Below are 21,072 nucleotides of genomic sequence, written 5' to 3' on the forward strand. Positions count from 1 at the left end.
GAGAGAGAGAGAGAGAGAGAGAGAGAGAGAGAGAGAGAGAGAGAGAGAGAGAGAGAGAGAGAGTTGGCTGGTGGGTGTTGTCTGATAGTGGTGACTCATCTCTTCAACACACACTACAGAAGGCTGAATGGATGCTGCTCTAGCTCTGCGTGCTCTCCACAGAGGAAAAACACACCAGCCCATATATCCCCACACACACGCACACAAGAGGTAGACACTTGCAAGCGACCCAGGACATATGCTGACACGCGAGCACAGACAAATACCCATACACACGACTTCTCAACTGCTTCAAGTACAACATGCTGACGAGCATGCCGAACCACAAGCATACATACACCCCCCCCCCCCCCACCCCATGGGGTTGATGTTAACGTACCAAAACACTGCAATTTCAAAGAATGGGAAACGGAAAAGCACCCCATAGGTTATCCCATTTAGACCGGGGAAGAATCTGTGTCATTTTTCGATTTCTTTGGGCTATTTAAAAAAATTGCAGATATACAAGCTCATAGCACGAGAGAGAGAGAGAGAGAGAGAGAGAGAGAGAGAGAGAGAGAGAGAGAGAGAGAGAGAGAGAGAGAGAGAGAGAGAGTGCCGCGCTATGTGCTTATAGATCTGCTATTATATATTTTTTTGAAAAAACGTGAAAATGTGTGGAAATCTTTTAATACACATATAATATTAAGCGAACATTTGTAAAATGTTTTGTTCCAGGGACCCCCCAGAAGCAAAGATTTGAGTTACGAATGTTTGCTTTAAAAAATATATACATATTTATTTATTTACACAAAATGTCAAGATTTTTTGAATAGCCCAAAGAAATCTAAAATGACAGAGATGCGTCCCGGATTGAATGGGTTAGAGCAGGGACAGAATTGCACAGCGGATGATGCTGGGCTGCAAAGGAACTCCCGAAAGAAAACAGCCTTTTGTTACAAAATGCTCTTTCTGGCAATGGAGGTCTCAGCGGGTAGATAAGCTTACGCTTGTCTGCGCCACGCTTAACGGCTCCGAGCCGCCGCATTTAACCCGTTACGCCCGGGAACGCATCTGATGTGTGTCATTTTTAAGATTTCTTTGGGCTATTCAAAAAAATAGCAGATCTACAAGCAGATCTATACACCGAGTGCTGCGCTACGAGCTTGTAGATCTGCTATTTTTTTTAAAATCTTGAACATTAAGTGCAAATCTTTGAATGTATATTTTTCAAAGCAAACATTTGTGACTCAAATCTTTGCTTCTGGGGGATTCTACAAATGTCTTCTAAAACATTTTTGGGGAAAAACGTATGTTGCTATAATATCAGTGGTTCTCAAAAATGATATGTATGGCCTTGGACCCCCATCTCAAAATATTTTGCACAGGGACCCCCCAGAAGTTGTAACAGAGTTTAAAAAAATATTTGCTTTGAAAAATATTTATTCAAGGATTTTCAAAATGTTTAATTTTTTTTCAATTATTTTTGAATAGCCAAAGAAATCAAAAAATCAAAAAAATTACACAGATTCTTTCCCGGGTCTTAATGGGTTAAAGAGCTCTCACCCAGAGACACATCGGCACATCTGTTGCGGGGGGGCCTCCATGTTCATCTGTGTCTTTCACCATCTTTCTCCACTTCACATAAACGCTCAAGGCCCTGCTACTAGGAAACACTGGCCAGACGCATAAAGGCGCTCTGTGTGAGATGTTGAGTGCCTGATGGCACTATTACCATCACTATAAAAAAACACACATGGTATTCCACACTTTTTTTTAAACTAAATTTGCTTGTGTGGACGAGGGGGGGAGGGGGGTCTTGCCAATGACAATAGCGCACTGTGAGTCGCAATGGGCTTGCAGTGACAATGCTGTCAGGAAATGAATCTCTACCAGCGTTAGACTGTTGCTGCTCTGTTCTGTATGCGTAGCTACATGTCACTCCTCCAGTGAGAGAGAGAGAGAGAGAGAGAGAGAGAGAGAGAGAGAGAGAGAGAGAGAGATAGAGAGAGAGAGAGAGAGAGAGAGAGAGAGAGAGACAGACAGGGAGAGAGAGAGAGAGCAGTGGTGGAAAAAGTACTCAAATGTTTTACTTAAGTAAAAGTATCAACACTGCAATGTAGAAGTACCCCGTTACAAGTAAAAGTCTGGAATTCAAAATGTACTTGAGTAAAAGTACAAAAGTATTGGTATCGAAATGTACATAAAGTACCAAAAGTAAAAGTACTAAAATGTTTGAAAATAGCAGATCTACAAGCTCACAGTGTGAGCTTGTAGATCAGCTATTTTCAAATAGCCTTGGTATAAAATAGGGCTAAAGTGGATAATGTATGTCTTAGAGTGCAATTATTGATATCTGCAAAGTAACTAGTAACTAAAGCTTTCAAATAATCGTAGTGGAGTAAAAGCACAATATTTACCTCTGAGATGCAGTGGAGTAGAAGTAAAAGTATAGATAATTGGAAATACTCCAGTGAAGTAAAAAGTATCTCAACATCGTACTTAAGTACAGTACTTGAGTAAATGTACTTAGTTACTTTACACCACTAAGCAAGACACACAGAGAGAGAGAGAGGGAGAGAGAGAGGGAGAGCGCAAGACACAGATGGAGAGAGAGAGGGGGGGATGCAAAACACCCATGTATGCATGAGTGTGTTTGAGCTTGTCACTTTCTCAGTTCAATTTTATTAACCAGGGAGACAAAGATGAGGGAAATATTTGAATCAACGCAGTCAACCATGCGCATAGTACTGCGTACGATGAAAGGCTCTGAATGCACACGCAGCAAATATAACAGGGCGTGTGTGTGAGACAGAAAACAGATTGCTGTTTGAGGACAGCAGTGAATGGGGGGGACAGAGATCGGGGGAGATAAGGAACAGCGAAATGATATAGCACAAGAATACAGACCCAGAGAGATTACGTATTACGTATAGGGACAGTATATCATCACCCACCAACACCCACACCCTCCCTATAGCAGCTCAGAAGCCTGATACTATACTGCAGTGGTTCCCAAAAAGGTGTGCTGAGACACAATGGTGTGCCATGAGGCAAGTACAGGTGTAACTTGGCATTTTGCGACAACTACACTTTATTAATAAAATATATTTTATATAAATATAAATATAATTTTTCAGGAAATGAAAAAAAGTGGAGTTAGGAGGTTTTGTTCATCATTGATAAGAACAGCTGAATGGACCTCCAAGCTCACAATGAGGTTGGAGGTCAAAAGGGGGTGGAGCCTGGAGTCAGCAAAACCAGCTAACTCCGGTGCAGTTAGCTGGTTTAGCAGAAAGTTTGAGGATCCAATGGAGTTAGCTGGTTTTGTCAGAAGCGCTTTTTAATGCTTTTCATTGGTTCGATATTTTTTTTACCAACACACAGACGTAAAGGGTGTTCAATGGCCCTGATTTATGGAAAGAAATGCAAAAGCGTCAAAATGGAGTTAGCTGGTTTCTGCCGGACAGCAACGTTACATGATACTATACAAAAGGTTGATGAATTAGTTTTTATATTGACTATATCAGTACTAAGGGCACACTCATTTCACAATCGGGAGGCAAATTCTATTCCCTGAAAATAACATTTTAACAATTTTCAATTTGTTTCAACCACTTTTTTTCCCCCACACATTTTAAAAAGGAAGCAAAAATAGCGAGCTGATCTACAAACTCACAACGCATCCCATTGCAACGTGTTGTGAGCTTAGATGGACCGTCACACATCTCTATCTCTTTCTCTCTCGCTCTCTCTCCTCTACACCTCTCTCTCCCCCAGCACCCAATCCTCTCCCTCTTAACGCACTAAGACCTGGGACGCATCTGAGTCACGTTTTCATTTGAGCAAAAAAAGCATTATTTTACACTTTGGCTATTCAAAAATAGCAGATATACAAGATCATAGCGCGGCACCGAGTGCCGCGCTATGAGCTTGTAGATCTGCTATTTTTGAAAAATCTTGAAAATGTGTGCAAATATTTGAATATAGTATATATTATTTTAAAGCAAACATTAAATCAAATCTTTGCTTCTGGGGGTCCCTGGAACAAAATATCGGTGGCCAAATACATTACATTTTTGGGGGTCCTTGACGTTTTTCAGACACCCGTTAGGATTTAGAAGAAATTTTGAGGAATCGGAAACCTCAGGCCTCAGTGGGTTAACCCTCGGCGCAACAATTTCCCTCCATTTTTGATTACAGATTTCAGCGTGATTTCTATCCAAACCCATTCCTTCATCTGACAGTTGTGCTATCTGTGCCATTTAGACGTAAGTGGGCACTTCATCCTCTCTGCATGCCCATTTACATGCTAGTGGCTCATTAAGGGCATTTGTAAAGGCGTGGGCACACAGTTGCCTGGACAGTGAGAGAGGAGGGAAATTTTTCGGCACCCAGATTAGTTTTCACCTTTGATACCCGAGTGTATCGCTCACCCACTGGAATGGGATTTGGTTTGGCAAAGTGAGCGAGCTTTGAAGTTAAAGAAGCATGCCGCGGAGCAAAGCCCCATCGCTGGAGAAATGCTGATGCATATTTTACACATGAATGTGTGTGTGTGTGTGTGTGTGTGTGTGTGTGTGTGTGTGTGTGTGTGCGCGAGAGACGTGTGTGTGTGTGCGTGTGTGTGTGTGCGCGTGACGTGTGAGTGTGTGTGTGTGTGTGTGCGTGCCTGCTCACACACATTGGCAATTGCATGTGTGTGCGTGCACGTACACATGCACACACACGCACGCACACATGCGCACACGCACACACACACACACACACCCACACCCACACCCACACCCACACACACACACACACACACACACATTTGTAACTCTTTGCTTCTGGGGGTCCCTGGTACAAAATATTTTACAAATGTTTGCTTTAGAAATATATATATTCAAAGATTTGCACAAATATTCACGATTTTTCAAAAATAGCAGATCTACGAGCTTGTATATCTGCTATTTTTGAATAGCCAAAGAAATCTTAAAATGACACAGATGCGTTCCCGGTCTTAATGGATTAACGTCGACCAGACCAAAAAGCTGATCATGAGGTCCAGCTACACACGCACAATTACACAACACATAGCCCCCCTCACACAGGTACCTGCATATTTATAAACGCATGTCACACACACACACACTGGCACATGACAGGACAGAGAGAGGTCTCTGATCGCCAAAGGGGAAATAAGAGAGGTACCCCCAAAGCCATGGCAGGCTTTTTTTCCAAAGGAGGCGGGGCTACGTCCTATTCTGTACCTGAGAGCCCTCAAACACCATCTACGGTTGTGCAAGTTAATAATAATGTAGACTCTATTAATCCCACAGGGGGAAATTCGGTTTCAGCTTCACCCAGCTGATGGCTGCTCAGCAGTTGGGTTAAGTGTCTTGCTCATGGACACCTCGACACAGGAATTGAACCTGGCACCTTCTGTTTCACCAGGCGTCCTCTCTACCCATTCAGCTATAGCAAGTGCCACCCTGTTACAGATGGTACATCCGGGAGATTTCTTCACCTCGGTGAATCTCAAGGTCGCATATTTCCACATCCTATATCCTCCGCACAGGAGATTCCTACGCTTTGGATTTCGGGGGAAAGGGAGTACCCAGGGCATTCAAATTGCAAATTACATTGACGATTGGCTTCTGTTAGCAAGAACAGAAGTGGGGTCGAGAGCACACAGCTATGGTACTCGAACATCTGTCGGTTTTGTGGTGAATCAAGACTAAGAGCGTGCTTCAACACGCACAAAGCCTCCACTTCATAGGCATCGACCAAAAACTCTGTAGAATTCAGGGCCCTTCTGACACTAGTCAAGGTGACGCCATTTGAAAATGTTTTGTGCCAGGGACCCCCAGAAGCAAAGACATCAGTATATTTTCGCTTAAAAATATATAAATATTCAAAGATATGCACACTTTTTCAAGGAATTCAAAAATAGCAGATCTACAAGCTCATAGGGCGGCACCGAGTGCCGCGCTATGAGCTTGTATATCTGCTATTTTTGAATAGCCAAAGCTGAGTGGTTAAAAATGATTGTGACGCTATGTTAACTCATTTCGCTGGGGACCCCCTGGTACTCCCTCAAGGACCACTGGTGGTCCCCGGACCACTGGTTGAAAACCACTGCTCTACTGTGCTCAGAAGCGCTGTGTATTCTCTCCCAGGGAGTGTGGTCGGGAACCGTCACGTCCTGGAGAGGGATCACCACACATGCCAGCTTACAAGGGCTGCTGAGCCTTGTGTGAGGGCAGGACAGTAAAAGGGCTATGGGGCCCCAAGTTGGGGACAAAGCACGCCATTGTTTTAGAACTGCTGTCTCACTAGTACTACGACAGTTCCTCCTATATGTACAGGGACACCATGTGCTGATCAAGTCAGACAACACGAACGTGGTGTCATGCATCAACCGGGCAAGGATGACTAAGATAGTTCAGAAACTGATTGTGTGGAGCAGCCAGCAGTGTTGAATCGGGGAGCGGATCTCCTTTCCAGAGGAACCGCCCACTATGCGGAGTGGACCCTCCATCCTGGGATGTTGGAGCAGATACGCGGTTCGGTCACCCTTAGGTCAACCTGTTTGCTTCACAGGAGATTGAAGTGTGCTCTCTGTTCTTTGCACTACATGGCAAAACCTCTTCTGGGGATTAGACGCGCTGGCTCAGGAGTGGCCGAGATCATTGGTTCTCAAAGTGGGGTCCGGGGACCCCCAGGGGTCCTTGAGAGAGTTCCCATGGGGTCCCCGGCTAAATGATAGTTAGGAACCAAATTGACCCTTATGGGTCTGTAACTCTGAGAGTGTACAAATGAGTGTACAAATGGATGCATTTGGTTCCATTTGTACACTCTCAGAGTTAAAGTAACATTGATTTTACAATATAAATTGGGGTCCCAGAGATAGAAATGCTATAACATGGGGGTCCGTAGCCTAATGCATGTCAAACTGGGGGTCCTTGAAATTAAAATGGTTGAGAATCACTGCTAGGGCCGTAAAGATCTTCTCTTATGGGGGTCTTTGGCATATCTTTTCAAACGGGGGTCCGCGGGCTAATAAGTGTCCATTTGGGGGTCCTTGACATGAAAAAGTTTGAGAGCCACTGGCCTCGATTGTTCCTGTATGCAGCCATTTCAGCTGAGCCACATTGGCCTGGAAGGCGCCTTGGTGAGCCGCCACCCTTTGGTGTGTCACTTCATGAAAGGAGAAATGTGCCTCCGCCCGGTTATCAAGGCTCCTGGCCTTGACCATGGCCAAGCGCATAAGTGATCTGCAGAGTGATCTCAGTGCACCCAGAGTGCTTGAGTTCTTGTAGATGATTACAAGAGGGTGGTATTAACGCCTAATCTGGCTTTCACCCCCACCAAATCCCTTATATTCCTGTAGATTTTGAGGCTTTTCAGCCTCCGCCCTTTCTTACCCCAGGAACAGCAGATCTTGCATAAGCTTTGCCCTGTTAGATCTTTATACGCATTTACAGGGCAAGAACTAAGGGTCTGAGGAGATCCCGTCAGCTTTTTGTCTCATGGGCTTGTACCACATTGTGGTAAAACCCATAACCAAGCAACACCTCTCCCATTGGATTGTGGATGCGACAGCTCTAGCTGCTAATAGTCTAGCACATACATGGACAACTGGCGGCCCGGGGGCCACATGCGGCCCCCACATTCACTTAACACATTCCATGCCAGAGTTTAATCTCATAATGTACTCACCAGTGCCAGCGTTTTATTGTTGTTTTTTAGTTTTTTTCATGTCGCCACAGACCTTGCTAAATAAGTTAAAAGTGCGCGTTCATTTGGTTCTAAACACACAGCGGATCCGTGAGAAACGGCCAGCGAAAATGCCAGTTTCCAAATGCGAGCCGCCATTTTGAAGATACAGCCGATCAACGCTAAACAGTGATCAGCGAGGAGAAAAACAACAACCGAGAAAATCGAGTTTTAAACAGGATCCCAGACAGGAAGCGGATACGATCGAAAAAACCGGAACCCGAATAATTCTGTTTCCGACCGGAAACCGGAAACGGAAATGGATCAAAAAAAATCGGAAAGTGCACCTGGGGCACTTTCAATGGGAATCGGCGGTTCGCGTAGATCTACGCGACTGGCACGCTGCGGCTTTAAATAGGTTCGCGTAGATCTACGCGATTGGCATTCAATGTGTTAATGCGGCCCACATGTTAATATCGGAATACTGATATATTATTGATTTCAGCTGTTACAATTCCAAACATGACCCACTTTAATTACTTTAGTCTATATTAGTAGCTTTACTGACTAGTATTACATTTCTATTTTATTTTTTAATGTCCAATGTATTTGTATTTAAGTTCATAAAGTTAAGTTAAGTATAACTAAATGCATTTGAAATGAAATAAAAATGTAAATTTTCAGGATTCTAATTCAAAAATAGTAATACATTTTTTTTTTATTCCAATTACAAAGTAGCAAAAATAGCAGATCTGAGCTTGTAGATCGGCTATTTTTGCTACTTTTGTGTGACATAGAATGACGAAGTACGGCATTAATTTATGAAAAAAGTTAAAATACGGAGATAAGAGGAAATATAGTGGCCCTCTCCATCATCAAAGTTGCCCACCCCTGGTCTAGCATATGCCGCCAGGGGCAGAGAGCCACCGGCTGACATTAGAGTAAGGAGAATAGCCACATCCTGGGCCCTTTTCAAGGGCACAAGTGTTCAGGACATCTGTGCGGTGGCAAACTGGACTTCTCCAGTGACCTTTGCCCACTTCTTGCAGGCTGGATGTGACTGTGCCCCAGTGGTGGAAAGTAACTAAGTATATTTACTTAAGTACTGTACTTAAGTAAAAATTTTAGGTATTTGTACTTTACTTGAATATTTCCAATTTCCAATACTTTTACTTCTACTCCGCTACATCTCAGAGGCAAATATTGTACTTTTACTCCACTACAATTATTTGAAAACTTGAGTTACTAGTTACTTTTCAGATTTAAATTATGATATTATGAAACATATATTAACCACTTCAGCCCTATTTTATACCTAGGCTATTTGAAAATAGCCGATCTACAAGCTCACAACGCGTCGCATCGCGACGCGTTGTGAGCTTGTAGATCTGCTATTTTCAAATATTTAGTACTTTTACTTTTGATACTTTAAGTACATTTTGATGCCAATACTTTTGTACTTTTACTCAAGTACATTTTGAATTCTGGACTTTTACTTGTAACGGAGTATTTTTATATTGCAGTATTGGTACTTTTACTTAAGTAAAGAATATGAGTACTTTTTCCACCACTGCTGTGCCCTCATTGGCTAAGTTCTAAGTGTGAACTCCCAACAGAGGACCCTTTGGACATTACCATTTCAAATGGATCCAATATTGAAAGGGTTACTGAATACAAGTGCCTTGGAATCTGGCTTGATGACAAATTTACATTTAAATGCCACATAGACACAATCTTGCCTGTAAATTGAAGAAACACATTTTCTTCTTAAACAAGAACAAAGCTAGTTTTCCCATTGACCTGTAGAAAATAGGGTTTTTGAAGCAGTTTTTTTATCTCTGTGTTAAGACTATGGAGATGCTCCTTCTATCCTCGAGCCCTTAGATGCCGTTTATCATTCTGCTCTTTGTTTTATATCTGGTGAAAAATATGGGACTCATCACTGCATCTTGTATGATAGAGTGGGTTGGCCTTCCTTGGCTGATAGGCATAATAAGCACCTGTTTATCTTTAAGGCCGTTGATGGGACACTAACACTGTATATTAGACCTTTGACTGGAACCATAGAACATACGTATTGTATATGACAAGCTCAAAATGATTGGCTCACGCTTAAGGTCCCCCGAGTACAGACTGGACTGGGTAAAACAGCCTTTTGCCTTTTGTCAATTTAAAACCTTGATTGCAGATCTACCCACAAATATCTGAAACTGTTTCTAATTCGTTGTTTTTAAATTGTACTGTATCTCGACGACGTAAATGAGGGCAACCGCAAACTCCCTTCGAGCATAAATAACGGCTTGAATGAATGAATGAATAATGAGCTCATTGCTCATGATTCATAAAACACAATTGCGTAAGATAAAGCTTTCTATTGTAGTGTGGCTGTCTGTTTGCTTGTTTGTATGTATGTATGCGTACATGTATGTATGTATGTCACTAATACACACACTGTAATATGACCACAAAAGGGTACTGAAAACTACAACAAAAGCCTGAAAATGAAACACACCAGAAACATGAGAGATGATGAGCCAAGTGCCTCTAATAGACCCTTTTCACAGCAGCCATTTTGACATTATAATAGTAGGTACCCTCACACAGGTGTTACCAATGATACATACTATTAATGTTGTTTTTCCATTCAAGTCAAACTGTCAGGGTGCTGCTATTGCACGTTGGCTCACCGGAAAATGCTCAGCTACACTAAATGGGACGGAACATTAATTACCATACAGTACTTTAGAAAATGGCGTGTATTCAATTGAAAGCTGTGTCTCTAACAAAGGCCAGGGGCATGGTCGACACAAATAAATAAAGGCCGGTCCAAAATACAGGCTGGAATAAAAAACCAAACAGGTTGTTTGTAGTAACGTACAAGTGCCTCAAGGTGGCTGCTATGTTTACTATAATACCATATTTAACAGGTGCCAGTGTAATTTTCCACAACAGAGTAGAGAGCGAACATGGCTCCCAGACATACATTCATGTAAAATTCAAAGAGAGTTTTGTAGTACGCGGAGGAGAGAATTCAGGAGAGAAAGCTGCAAAGCACTGTCATTGACCCAAAAACATCAGGTACTAAAAAACAAAACAGAAGAGTGAGCCGGATGTTAAATACTGTAGAACTGGCAACACCGTCATTTTTATATCCACAGTCAGTGGTGTGAAAAGTACTCAAATGTTTTACTTAAGTAAAAGTATCAATACTGCTTGAGTAAAAGTACAAAAGTATTGGTATCAAAATGTACTTAAAGTACCAAAAGTAAAAGTACTAAAATGTTTGAAAATAGCAGATCTACAAGCTCACAACGCGTTGCGATGCGACGCGTTGTGAGCTTGTAGATCGGCTATTTTCAAATAGCCTAGGTATAAAATAGGTCTAAAGTTGTTCATGTATGTTTTATAATGTAATAATGAATATCTGCAAAGTAACTAGTAACTAAAGTTTTCAAATAATTGTAAAAGTACAATATTTGCCTCTGAGAAGTAGTGGAGTGGAGTATTGGAAATTGGAAATACTCAAGTAAAGTACAAATACCTCAACATTTTAAATACACTTAGTTACTACCATTGTCCAGAGTACCTCAGATTTATGTTGTGTTTATATTGTGAGCGTACAGAATTTATCCTCATGTAAAGTTACTTAAATTGACCACCTGTAATTACACCGTTTCATGTAGGTAAGCTGCATTGATGTTAATATTTATAGTCATCAGTTATCCAATTATCATTATGAAAAATGTTGCAGAATGTGATTCTTATTATATAGCCTATTTGAGTGTGTAGCAAATAGGAATGAAAAAACAAAAATAGGAATCAACATGGCCGCCATGAAAAAGGTCTATTGCTCATCACCAGAATGCTATTTCAATTCACAGCCTAGCTGCTTCCTGACCAACAACAACAACACAGACTATATCCAAGTAAACACAGTCAATGGAAGCCAGTGTCTGCAGGGTCAAACTTAGCCTGACACTCAGCCTGAATTTTCATTTCGTTTCACTCCATTATTCAGTCTGAAAGCCCTCTCAGTGCAGTGCAGACGTTTTCTGAGGTGGGGGCTAGGGGTGGGACGATATATCGATATCGCGATATATCGCGATACTTTCTCCCGCGATAACTAATCGATATACTGCCGAAAAATATAGATATATTTTTTTTTTTTAGTTTTTTTTTTTTAGTTTATGATACGTTGTTTTTCCTACTCTGTATTTGTGTAATGATGATTTTGAACTGTTTGTTGCTATTGTATGTGTTTATGAATTGAATACAAGGACTATCGTTTCATGCAATATATCGTGATATCGCAATATATCGATATTTTCAGATATCATGATATATCGTTGGTGAAATTTCTTGCAATATATATTGAATATCGTGATATCGCAATATATCGAATATCGTCGAATATCGTGATATATATTGTTATCGTGGGCCTAATATCGTGATATATATCGTATCGTGAGGTACCCATATCGTCCCACCCCTAGTGGGGGCGTGGCCAAAGTTGGACTCTTTGGCGATTGGTTTATACTGGATTATCCCTATCCCGATTCGTCGTACAGATTTTCAACCGAGAAACCTCCGCCTTCGACACCGTCACCAGACCCTGAATGCGAGGCAAACGATTCAGGGGGTGGAGCTGTTTCAACTGTATCTAGACACAGAATTCATGCCGAGGTGAAACAATAAAATATATGCACATTAATATTCATAAAGTCTGTGGGACCAATAAACAGAGACTTTTAACCCATTCAATCCGGGAACGCATCTCTGTCATTTTTAGATTTCTTTGGGCTATTCATAAAAAAACAGATATACAAAGCTCGTAGCGCGGCACTGAGTGCCGCGCTACGAGCTTGTAGATCTGCTATTTATGAAAAATCGTTAAAATGTGTGCAAATCTTTGGATGTATATTTTTTTAAAGCGAACATTTGTAAAATATTTAGTTCCAGGGACCCCCAGAAGCAAAGATTTGAGTTACAAATGTTTGCTTTAAAAAAAATATATCTATTCAAAGCTTTGCACACATTTTCGTGATTTAAAAAAAATAGCACATCTACAGTACAAGCACTTGGTGCCGCGCAATGAGCTTGTAGATCTGCTATTTTTTAAATAGCCAAAGTAATCTAAAATTACACAGATGCTTTCCCGGTCTCAATGGCTTAATAGACCTCATGGCTCAAACACAAACCTCCCCCCACCCCCCACCCCCCCCCCCCCCCCGCCACCACCGTCTCTCTCATCCTCACTTCAATTTACGTGAGTCTAATTTTTTTGTCGCCATTATCGTCCTCACAGGAGTGCACACACATTGCTTCAATAACCATTTGCTAATTAGAAGTTGAGGAACCAACGGACAGCAAGCAGCACAACAACATCATCATCCACACACAGTAGATAAAAGAAATGAATAAATGCAGGAGCAATGGCTGTTTACACAGTAAATAATTTAACCCATTAAGACCCGGAACGCATCTGTGTGTCATTTTTTTTTATTTGAGCTAAAAAAAAGCATTATTTTACACTTTGGCTATTCAAAAATAGCAGATCTACAAGCTCGTAGCGCGGCACCGAGTGCCGCGCTACGAGCTTGTAGATCTGCTATTTTTGAAAAATCGTGAAAATGTGAAAATCTTTGAATATATATATATTCTTTTAAAGCGAACATTTTTAACTCAAATCTTTGCTTCTGGGGGGTCCCTGGAACAAAATATTTTGAGATGGGGGTCGGCGGCCGAATGCATATCATTTTGGGGGTCCTTGACATGAAAAAGTTTGAGCACCACTGCTATAGAAACATACGTTTTTTTCAGAATACTGTTGGGATTTAGAAGACATTTTGTAGAATCGGTCTCATGATGGCCTTAACGGGTTAACTCAGAGAGAGCATACAAATATAACAAAATTGACACTTACGGGTCCATCCTGGTTACATGTGTACACACTCTCAGAGTTGCAAATGAATACTGGAGGATTTCACAGGGTAGTGTTTTTTTTTTGCATGCTGCGGGAAGGAAAGGCATTTTTCACAAAGCAATAAGGTCAACGGTCATCAAGCCATAAATCGATGGCCGTGTGCTGCTGCTGATCCCACTTGGCTCTGGTGAATCTTTGCCTGGGAGGGGGGGGGGGGGAGGTGCTCAGCAAAAACAGAGTGTTCATTTAAGTGTAAAATCATTTTTTACACCATACGAGTTCAATTAACACTCGGGAAGTTTGCTGTGTGCTGCTGGTATAGCCGTACCTCGCCTAATCAATCTCCATGATCAAGTCCATTATGAAAGCTGCTGTCACTTAGGGGCAGCGATTCCACAACCTGTGGGGCCGGAGCCCACTGGTAGGCCCCCAAATAATTGGCAACACACTAAGATTTCTTTTCATAATATAGCATTAATATAAAAACATGAACGTAGAGTAAATGTCATGGTATTTCTCCTTTAAAACCTTGAAAAGAATTGTCATTGTGATGCCGATAAATAGGAACTTATAAGGTACGTTAGTTCCATCGATACAAGCCGGAACACAATCGATTGATTGCATCATTAAAATAAACATTCTCTGTCTATCGGCTGCCGTGTTAAAGGGATATTTCACTTTCAAATAAATAAAATAAAAATAAATATTTTTAAAAAATTTAAAAAGTTATGGCAAAATCACGGCCCCCTCACACATTAGTAGGACACTCTAATGCGTGAGGGGTCCGTGATTTTTCCATTACTTTTTTCATTTATTTATAATATATTTTTTAAATGTTTATTTTATTTGAAAGTGAAATATCCCTTTAAGTGGTCAGATGGGTGGGCCACGAACACTTTTGAGGTTTTCAATTGGGCCCTAATCCAGAAAAGGTTGGGGGAAAAAATCACTGATTTACCACTCTATGTTCATATTAACCAACTTTATAACAAAAGTGTAAGCAACACTTTTTTAAATATTAAACCTACCAAAAGGCAACCGTATAACGTAAAAGGTGGCTGGCTTTTAAAAGGCGCTGGTCAGTGCACTTTTTTGGGCCGAGTGAGGCGCTTTCATATGTTGAGAATAGTTGAGAAATGCGCATGTATGATGTGGGCCGCTTTTTATCAGCTGACCAATCACAATAGATTGTGTCTCGATATTGTTGACCCCACCCTCCACCCCCGCAACAGGTCTTCAAATTGCCTCTTGCTTTAGCCTGAAGTAAAATGAGCTTTAGTCTAGAGCAGTGGTTCTCAACCAATGGTCCGGGGACCACCAGTTGTCCTTGAGGGGGTTCCAGGTGGTCCCCAGCTAAATGATGGAGAGTTGGGTAACCAAATGGACCCTTATTAGATCTTTAACTCTTGAGAGCGTAAAATGAAACCAAATGGACCCTCATGGGTCCATTTGGTTTCATTTTACGTTCTCAAGAGTTCAATTATTGTTAAACATCTGCATTACTTAATTAAAGAATTCTTATTTTGATCAACATTTGCCTGTCATCTCTCCTATGGTACCAACATCAATATAGCATGGAATTGTGGACAAAATCTTTATCCAACGATAAAAAAATATTCGAAGTCTTGGGTCTGAGAGGCTAAATCTCATCAAACGGTGGTACGCGGCTCAAATACCGAATAAATAATGGACCTTGATATGAAAAGGGTTTGAAAACCACTGGTCTAGAGGGAGCTCCTGGATGAGGTCGTGAAATGCCCCATATACCACCCATTGGGGTGGAGTATGTCGCCTTTTGTTTTCAGCAGATAAAAAGCGCTCTAGGCAGCACTATTTCTTCACAACAGGTAGTGTTAGTACACCCTTAGTCTCCAGACTGTGTAGCTGTGCTTTCTAGGACAATACGCCATGGCTGAATGGGTAGAGAGGCCGCTTGGGAACCCTGGTTCACCCCCCCGTGGGCCGCCCAGAAGTGCCCACGTGCCCCATACACTTCTCTTAATAATTCAGATGGGTAAAATGCGGAGGACCAATTTTTATGTGCAAAAATATACAGCGACAAAAAAATACCCCAAAAAGGAGTGGAGGACTCATTTATTATTATTATTTATCTATGCCCTCACTCTGAACCTGGCAACAACGTGAGGGGGAGGGGGCGGGTAGGGTGGGGTGGGGTGTGGTGGGGGCAAATCAGGGCATTTATTTGCTGTCGTCTGTCTGGGCTGACGAGACAGGTTAACATGCGGAGAGACAGCCGAGTGCAGCGGCGAGCCAAAACTGGACCTGGATCACGCTCTATACGCAGCCTTTTAATAGAAGAAACAACAACAAGAAGCTCTTAATGTGTTTGCCAGCGTTGTGCAAATGAGGTGCCGTCTGGTTCAGTTAAATGTTGTGCGCAATAACAGGAACCCTGTCTGAGAGAGACAGATAGAGAGAGAGTTACAGAAAAACAGGGAGGGAGAGATCCAGAGACCAAGGGGACAGAGACAGAGAGAGCGAGTGATGGTGGAGTTTTCAGAGCCTGTCCTCATTTGAGCTTTCTTTCTCTGGGGGTGTGTGAAGGGTCATAATAATGTCCACTAGGCTACACACACACAAATCTCGAGTGTTACTTTAACTCTCAGAGTTAAATGAACACTGAGGATGTTTTACTGTGTAGGGGACAGCTGTGCGTGTGTGCGTGTGTGTCTGTGTCTGTGTGTGTGTGTGTGTGCGTGTGTCTGAGAACAAGAGCCACAATACATGGAGAGATTCAGCTAAAATGTCGGATTATATAACAGAGCCATATAGTATACACTGTTTATAATCTGTGTATTGCTCATATACTGGGCATGACTCATGTTTGAATCACCTGTAACTAATCTCCAATTGTGTTGCTTGTTTGTGCGTGTGCCCAGACACCATGTGCGTATTCATATATTTGGGAGATATACATACTGCAGATATAATGCTATGTCCACCGAGCGCTTTTTATAGTGTCGCTCCTGCTATGTGGCAAGTTGTTTAGAAGCGGGCCTGTGTGTGTGTGTGTGTGTGTGTGTGTGTGTGTGTGTGTGTGTGTGTGTGTGTGTGTGTGTGTGTGTGTGTGTGTGTGTGTGTGTGTGTGTGTGTGTGTGTGTGTGTGTGTGTGTGTGTATGTGTGTGCGTGTGCGTGTGTGTGTGTGTGCGTGTGCATGTGTGACTGTCTATGTGTCCGGGCTAATCTCGTAAACCACTGGACTGATCAGTGCCAAATTTCCTGTGCATAAATCCGTGAAATCTTTTACATTTTGTGAAGGATCTCAGATCTCAGATTAGACTGTCCTGCCATACACTGGGAAGCCATGTCCTTATTAGACCCTGCCTTGCTTCCATCCATGTAACTTTCAATAGCGCAGTAACTTGCAATCAACATTATAATGTTCAGCTGTCAACCTCGCCAACCTGAAAAGTCTGGTTTCGGCATGATTGCAATTTTACAGATTTATTGATTAAATCAACAAATCCGTTATTTGACAAATTCCTAATAATGCCTTTTAGTCGAGGACATGTAAACCAACCTCTTGATCATCTCAACGTGTCTGATTTATTGCCATAAAAAATCGCTTTACAACCCAATCAAGTATTCATATCTTACTAATTGGTTGTGCCAAAATCATCAAATTGGAAATAAAAACTGAACGTAACGGCATCATTATCATTTATAAAGATGGCTTGTCAACGTGGACAGTTTAACATTTGAAGCAATTGCTTCTGCCTCTCCATTAAAAAAAAAAACGGGTGCGCTAGCCTGTTTGAGTTGCCAATTAATCAGTGGCTGTATATAAACAACATCAAGACTGCGAGACCACTGAATAGCCCATTAACTTTCTTTGGATTGCTCCATCGGGTGGGCGCGCACACACACACACACACACACACACACACACACACACACACACACACACACACACACACACACACACACACACACACACACACACACACACACACACACACACAAGCGTGCACATTAGCGCAACACTTCCTGCTGTAAGCAGCAGTATTATAATCTTTCATAGACTTAGCTGAGGAGCATACATAATTTGAATAACAATAGGTTAAAGCAATGCAATTTGTTATCTGGCCTAATAGAGGGATGCATATAAGGGAACCGACGTACCGAAGGTGTCCAATATGGCGTGTCAGGGAAATAGGGCCAATACTAGAGTATTGGCTGACTCCAGCTAACGCTAGGGCAAAGCTGTTGATGGCTGAGATAAATGGTGGGCTGTGAGCTCTGAACTCATTACTCAGGGAGAAAACAATCTGCATCACATGTCAACTTATTGGCCAGCAGCAATCTGTTATTGAAGAACAGCGGGGCTTATTGAAGACGCTATAGGGCTCTTCCTCCAACTGGCTGCTTATACCAGGAGACAGTGAGGTGCATTGTGGGAAGGTTAAAGCACCAAAGTAACACAATGTGAATCCAAGGTTTCGATGTACTTTTGGGGTACAAGCAGTGGTGTAAAGTAACTAAGTACATTTACTCAAGTACTGTACTTAAGTACATTTTTGAGGTACTTTTACTTTACTGGAGTATTTCCAATTGTCTATACTTTTACTTCTACTCCACTACATCTCAGAGGCAAATATTGTACTTTTACTCCACTACAATTATTTGAAAACTTGAGTTACTACTTACTTTGCAGATAAAAAGGATTACATAAAAAAACATACATTAACCAATTTAGCCTTATTTTATATAGGCTATTTGAAAATAGCCGATCTACAAGCTCACAACGCGTCGCATCACGACGTGTTGTGAGCTTGTAGATCAGCTATTTTCAAATGTTTTAGTACTTTTACTTTTGATACTTTAAGTACATTTTGATGCCAATACTTTTGTACTTTTACTGCTCCACCACTGACACACACGCAAACACACACACACACACACACACACACACACACACACGCACACGCAGACGCACATGCACACGCACGCACACAGAGCAATGTGCAGACACATCCATGCACATACACAAAGCAAACAGACCTCAAATGTGAGGTTGCACTTAGACTTGAAAATCAGTGCATATATTAAATTGAGCAACAGCCCCCTCCTCCAGTCTTGCGTGGGGGAGTTCACACAGCACCAGAATGTCTCTGCTTGAGTCAGGGGGCTGGTAACCAGGCAGCATGGCCGCCTACATATACATAGAGGTGATGTGCAGAGTGCGGGGCCATGCATGTCTTAACCAAACTTGAGGAGAACATACAGTAGGGGTCAAAGGTAACTGGTGCTAAGTGGCTGGCACATTGTTAGCATGAGTGACCTTAACCCTTATTAAAAATGCTCACATCAATAACACATTGATTTGAATACACATTCATGGTCCATTCCTAGACCAGTTCTGTCTTTGTGAAAATGCTTTGTGAAGATTCTGAGTAACAAATTCAACTGGATTATTCAATACAATATATTTCGTTGCTGTCCGGCTGGAACCAGCTAACTCCATTTTGACGCGTTTGCATTTTTTTCCATAAATCAGGGCCTCACGTCTGTGTGTTGATAAAAAATTATATTGAACCAATGAAAAGCATTATAAAGCGCTTCTGACAAACTCCATTGGATCTTAAAATGTTCTGCTAAACCAGCGAAGTCCACCGGAGTTAGCTGGTTTTGCTGACTCCAGGCTCCACCCCCTTTTGACCTCCAACCTCATTGTGAGCTTGGAGGTCCATTCAGCTGTTCTTATCAATGATGAACAAAACCTCCTAACTGCCGGACAGCAGAGATGTTATATATGCATATATAATTATGTATGTCTTTGTCTGTTGGTTGGGTGTTATTGTAATTGTCTTAATGGACCACAATGGAAACAAGCTTCGTCTGTTTTGTGGGTTGATCTATGTTGGCACATTTAAACTGATGGCAATAAAATACTCCATCTATCTATAACATTTGATCATCTCCTAATCTACAGAATAAAACACAATCAGTTTCATTGTATTGACCTTTGAATGGTGTTTTCATCAACTAGTCGTGAACTGTTTCTATATACTGTAGTGTACTGTCTGCACATTTGGAATCTTCTATAAGAGATTCTGTAACCCAACAGTTGCTTTATCAACCCATTTCAATTACCATGTTTTGCCATGCATCTCTGTGGCCCAGTGTAACCTTATCAAAGGTCACGGTTCGTATATCCATAAGATAGATGTAAATGTCATTCATAAGTGAATGACATTGGGCGCTGGATGTCTCAGACCTTCCTCCAGCTAAATGAGGCAAGATTTGAGTACACGAAATTCCACCAGCTCCCTCCGGTCATACCATGGCAGCATGTCCAGCAATGCTAAGTATGCAGTCCTTAAGCTGGGCAAGATTTTTATTTTATTTTTTTCCCCTTTTTTTTCCTCTGACCTCTCCTTCAAAGGTCAAATGACAAGGGTTGTACAATCATGCTTCCTCTAGCTGAAACAGCCAAAATTAAGACATCATTTGCAAACCTTGAAAAGGTCATTCATGCTTATATTTCATCATGATTAGACTAATGCAACTCCCTGCACTCAGGGCTCAGTAAAAAGGCTATCTCCAGTCCCCAAACAGTGCATAATTCAGCTACTAGACTGTTAACTAATTCAAAACAATGCAACCATATTACAACCATCCTCGCTTCTCTCCACTGGTTGCCTGTGAGTTTCAGAACTGAATTTTAGATTTTACTGATGACTTTTAAAAGCCTTACAAGTCCAGGCACCTGGTTACATTTTAGATATGCGGTCCCATAAGAGCCCGAGCGCAAGATGAGATCCTCCAACAGGGCCCTCCTGGATGTTTCTAAAACTCGCCTAATTTACTGGGGCGATCTGGATTTTTGTGTCTGCCTGAGGATCTAAGGCTTGCCTTACTGCTTACTATACTATCATGCCTTTTCTTTATGGCTTCTATTACAGTATTAGTTGTTTACTATATCTTTTTAGTTTTACCATTTTTATCTCTTTCAGTTAATATCCACCTACTTTGCTATGGATCAAACAAATGCATCATGGAGGCCCCCATTCTGGTCAAACAGAGGCAGGGTGCTGATATTGTGCATGTTGGCTCACTGGAAACTCTGCTACACCTGTGGGTCTCAAAGTGTGGTCCAGGGACCCTCGTGGTTCCTTGAGGGGGTTCCAAATGGACCCCTTACGGGTGTGTAACTCTGAGAGTGTACAAATGGAACCAAATGGACCCGTAAGGGTCCATTTGGTTCCATTTGTACACCCTCAGAGTTATGGGGGTCCTTGAAATTAAAAGGTTTGAGAACCACACTGTGCTACACTAAATGGAACAGAGTCTTCATTAGTGTCATTAGTGTCATTGGTATCACCTGTGAAGGAAGTAAGGAAGAGGCCTAATTTCTTTCCAATATGGCTGCTGTGCATAGAGCCTATAGAAAGACAGGATTCACCTTGAATATCGGGAAAGTTTCAACTGATTTTTGAAAAAC

General features: G+C 41.7%; 1 protein-coding gene across 1 annotated transcript in view; it reads right to left on the reverse strand.

Moving 5' to 3' along the window:
• adgra1b (adhesion G protein-coupled receptor A1b) overlaps nt 1–21,072 on the reverse strand; it is a 270,459-nt gene that overhangs the window by 64,476 nt on the left and 184,911 nt on the right. The window lies entirely within an intron of this gene.

The sequence above is a fragment of the Gymnoscopelus braueri genome, assembly GCF_963280865.1.
Source record: "Gymnoscopelus braueri genome assembly, chromosome: 14".
NCBI lineage: Eukaryota > Metazoa > Chordata > Actinopteri > Myctophiformes > Myctophidae > Gymnoscopelus > Gymnoscopelus braueri.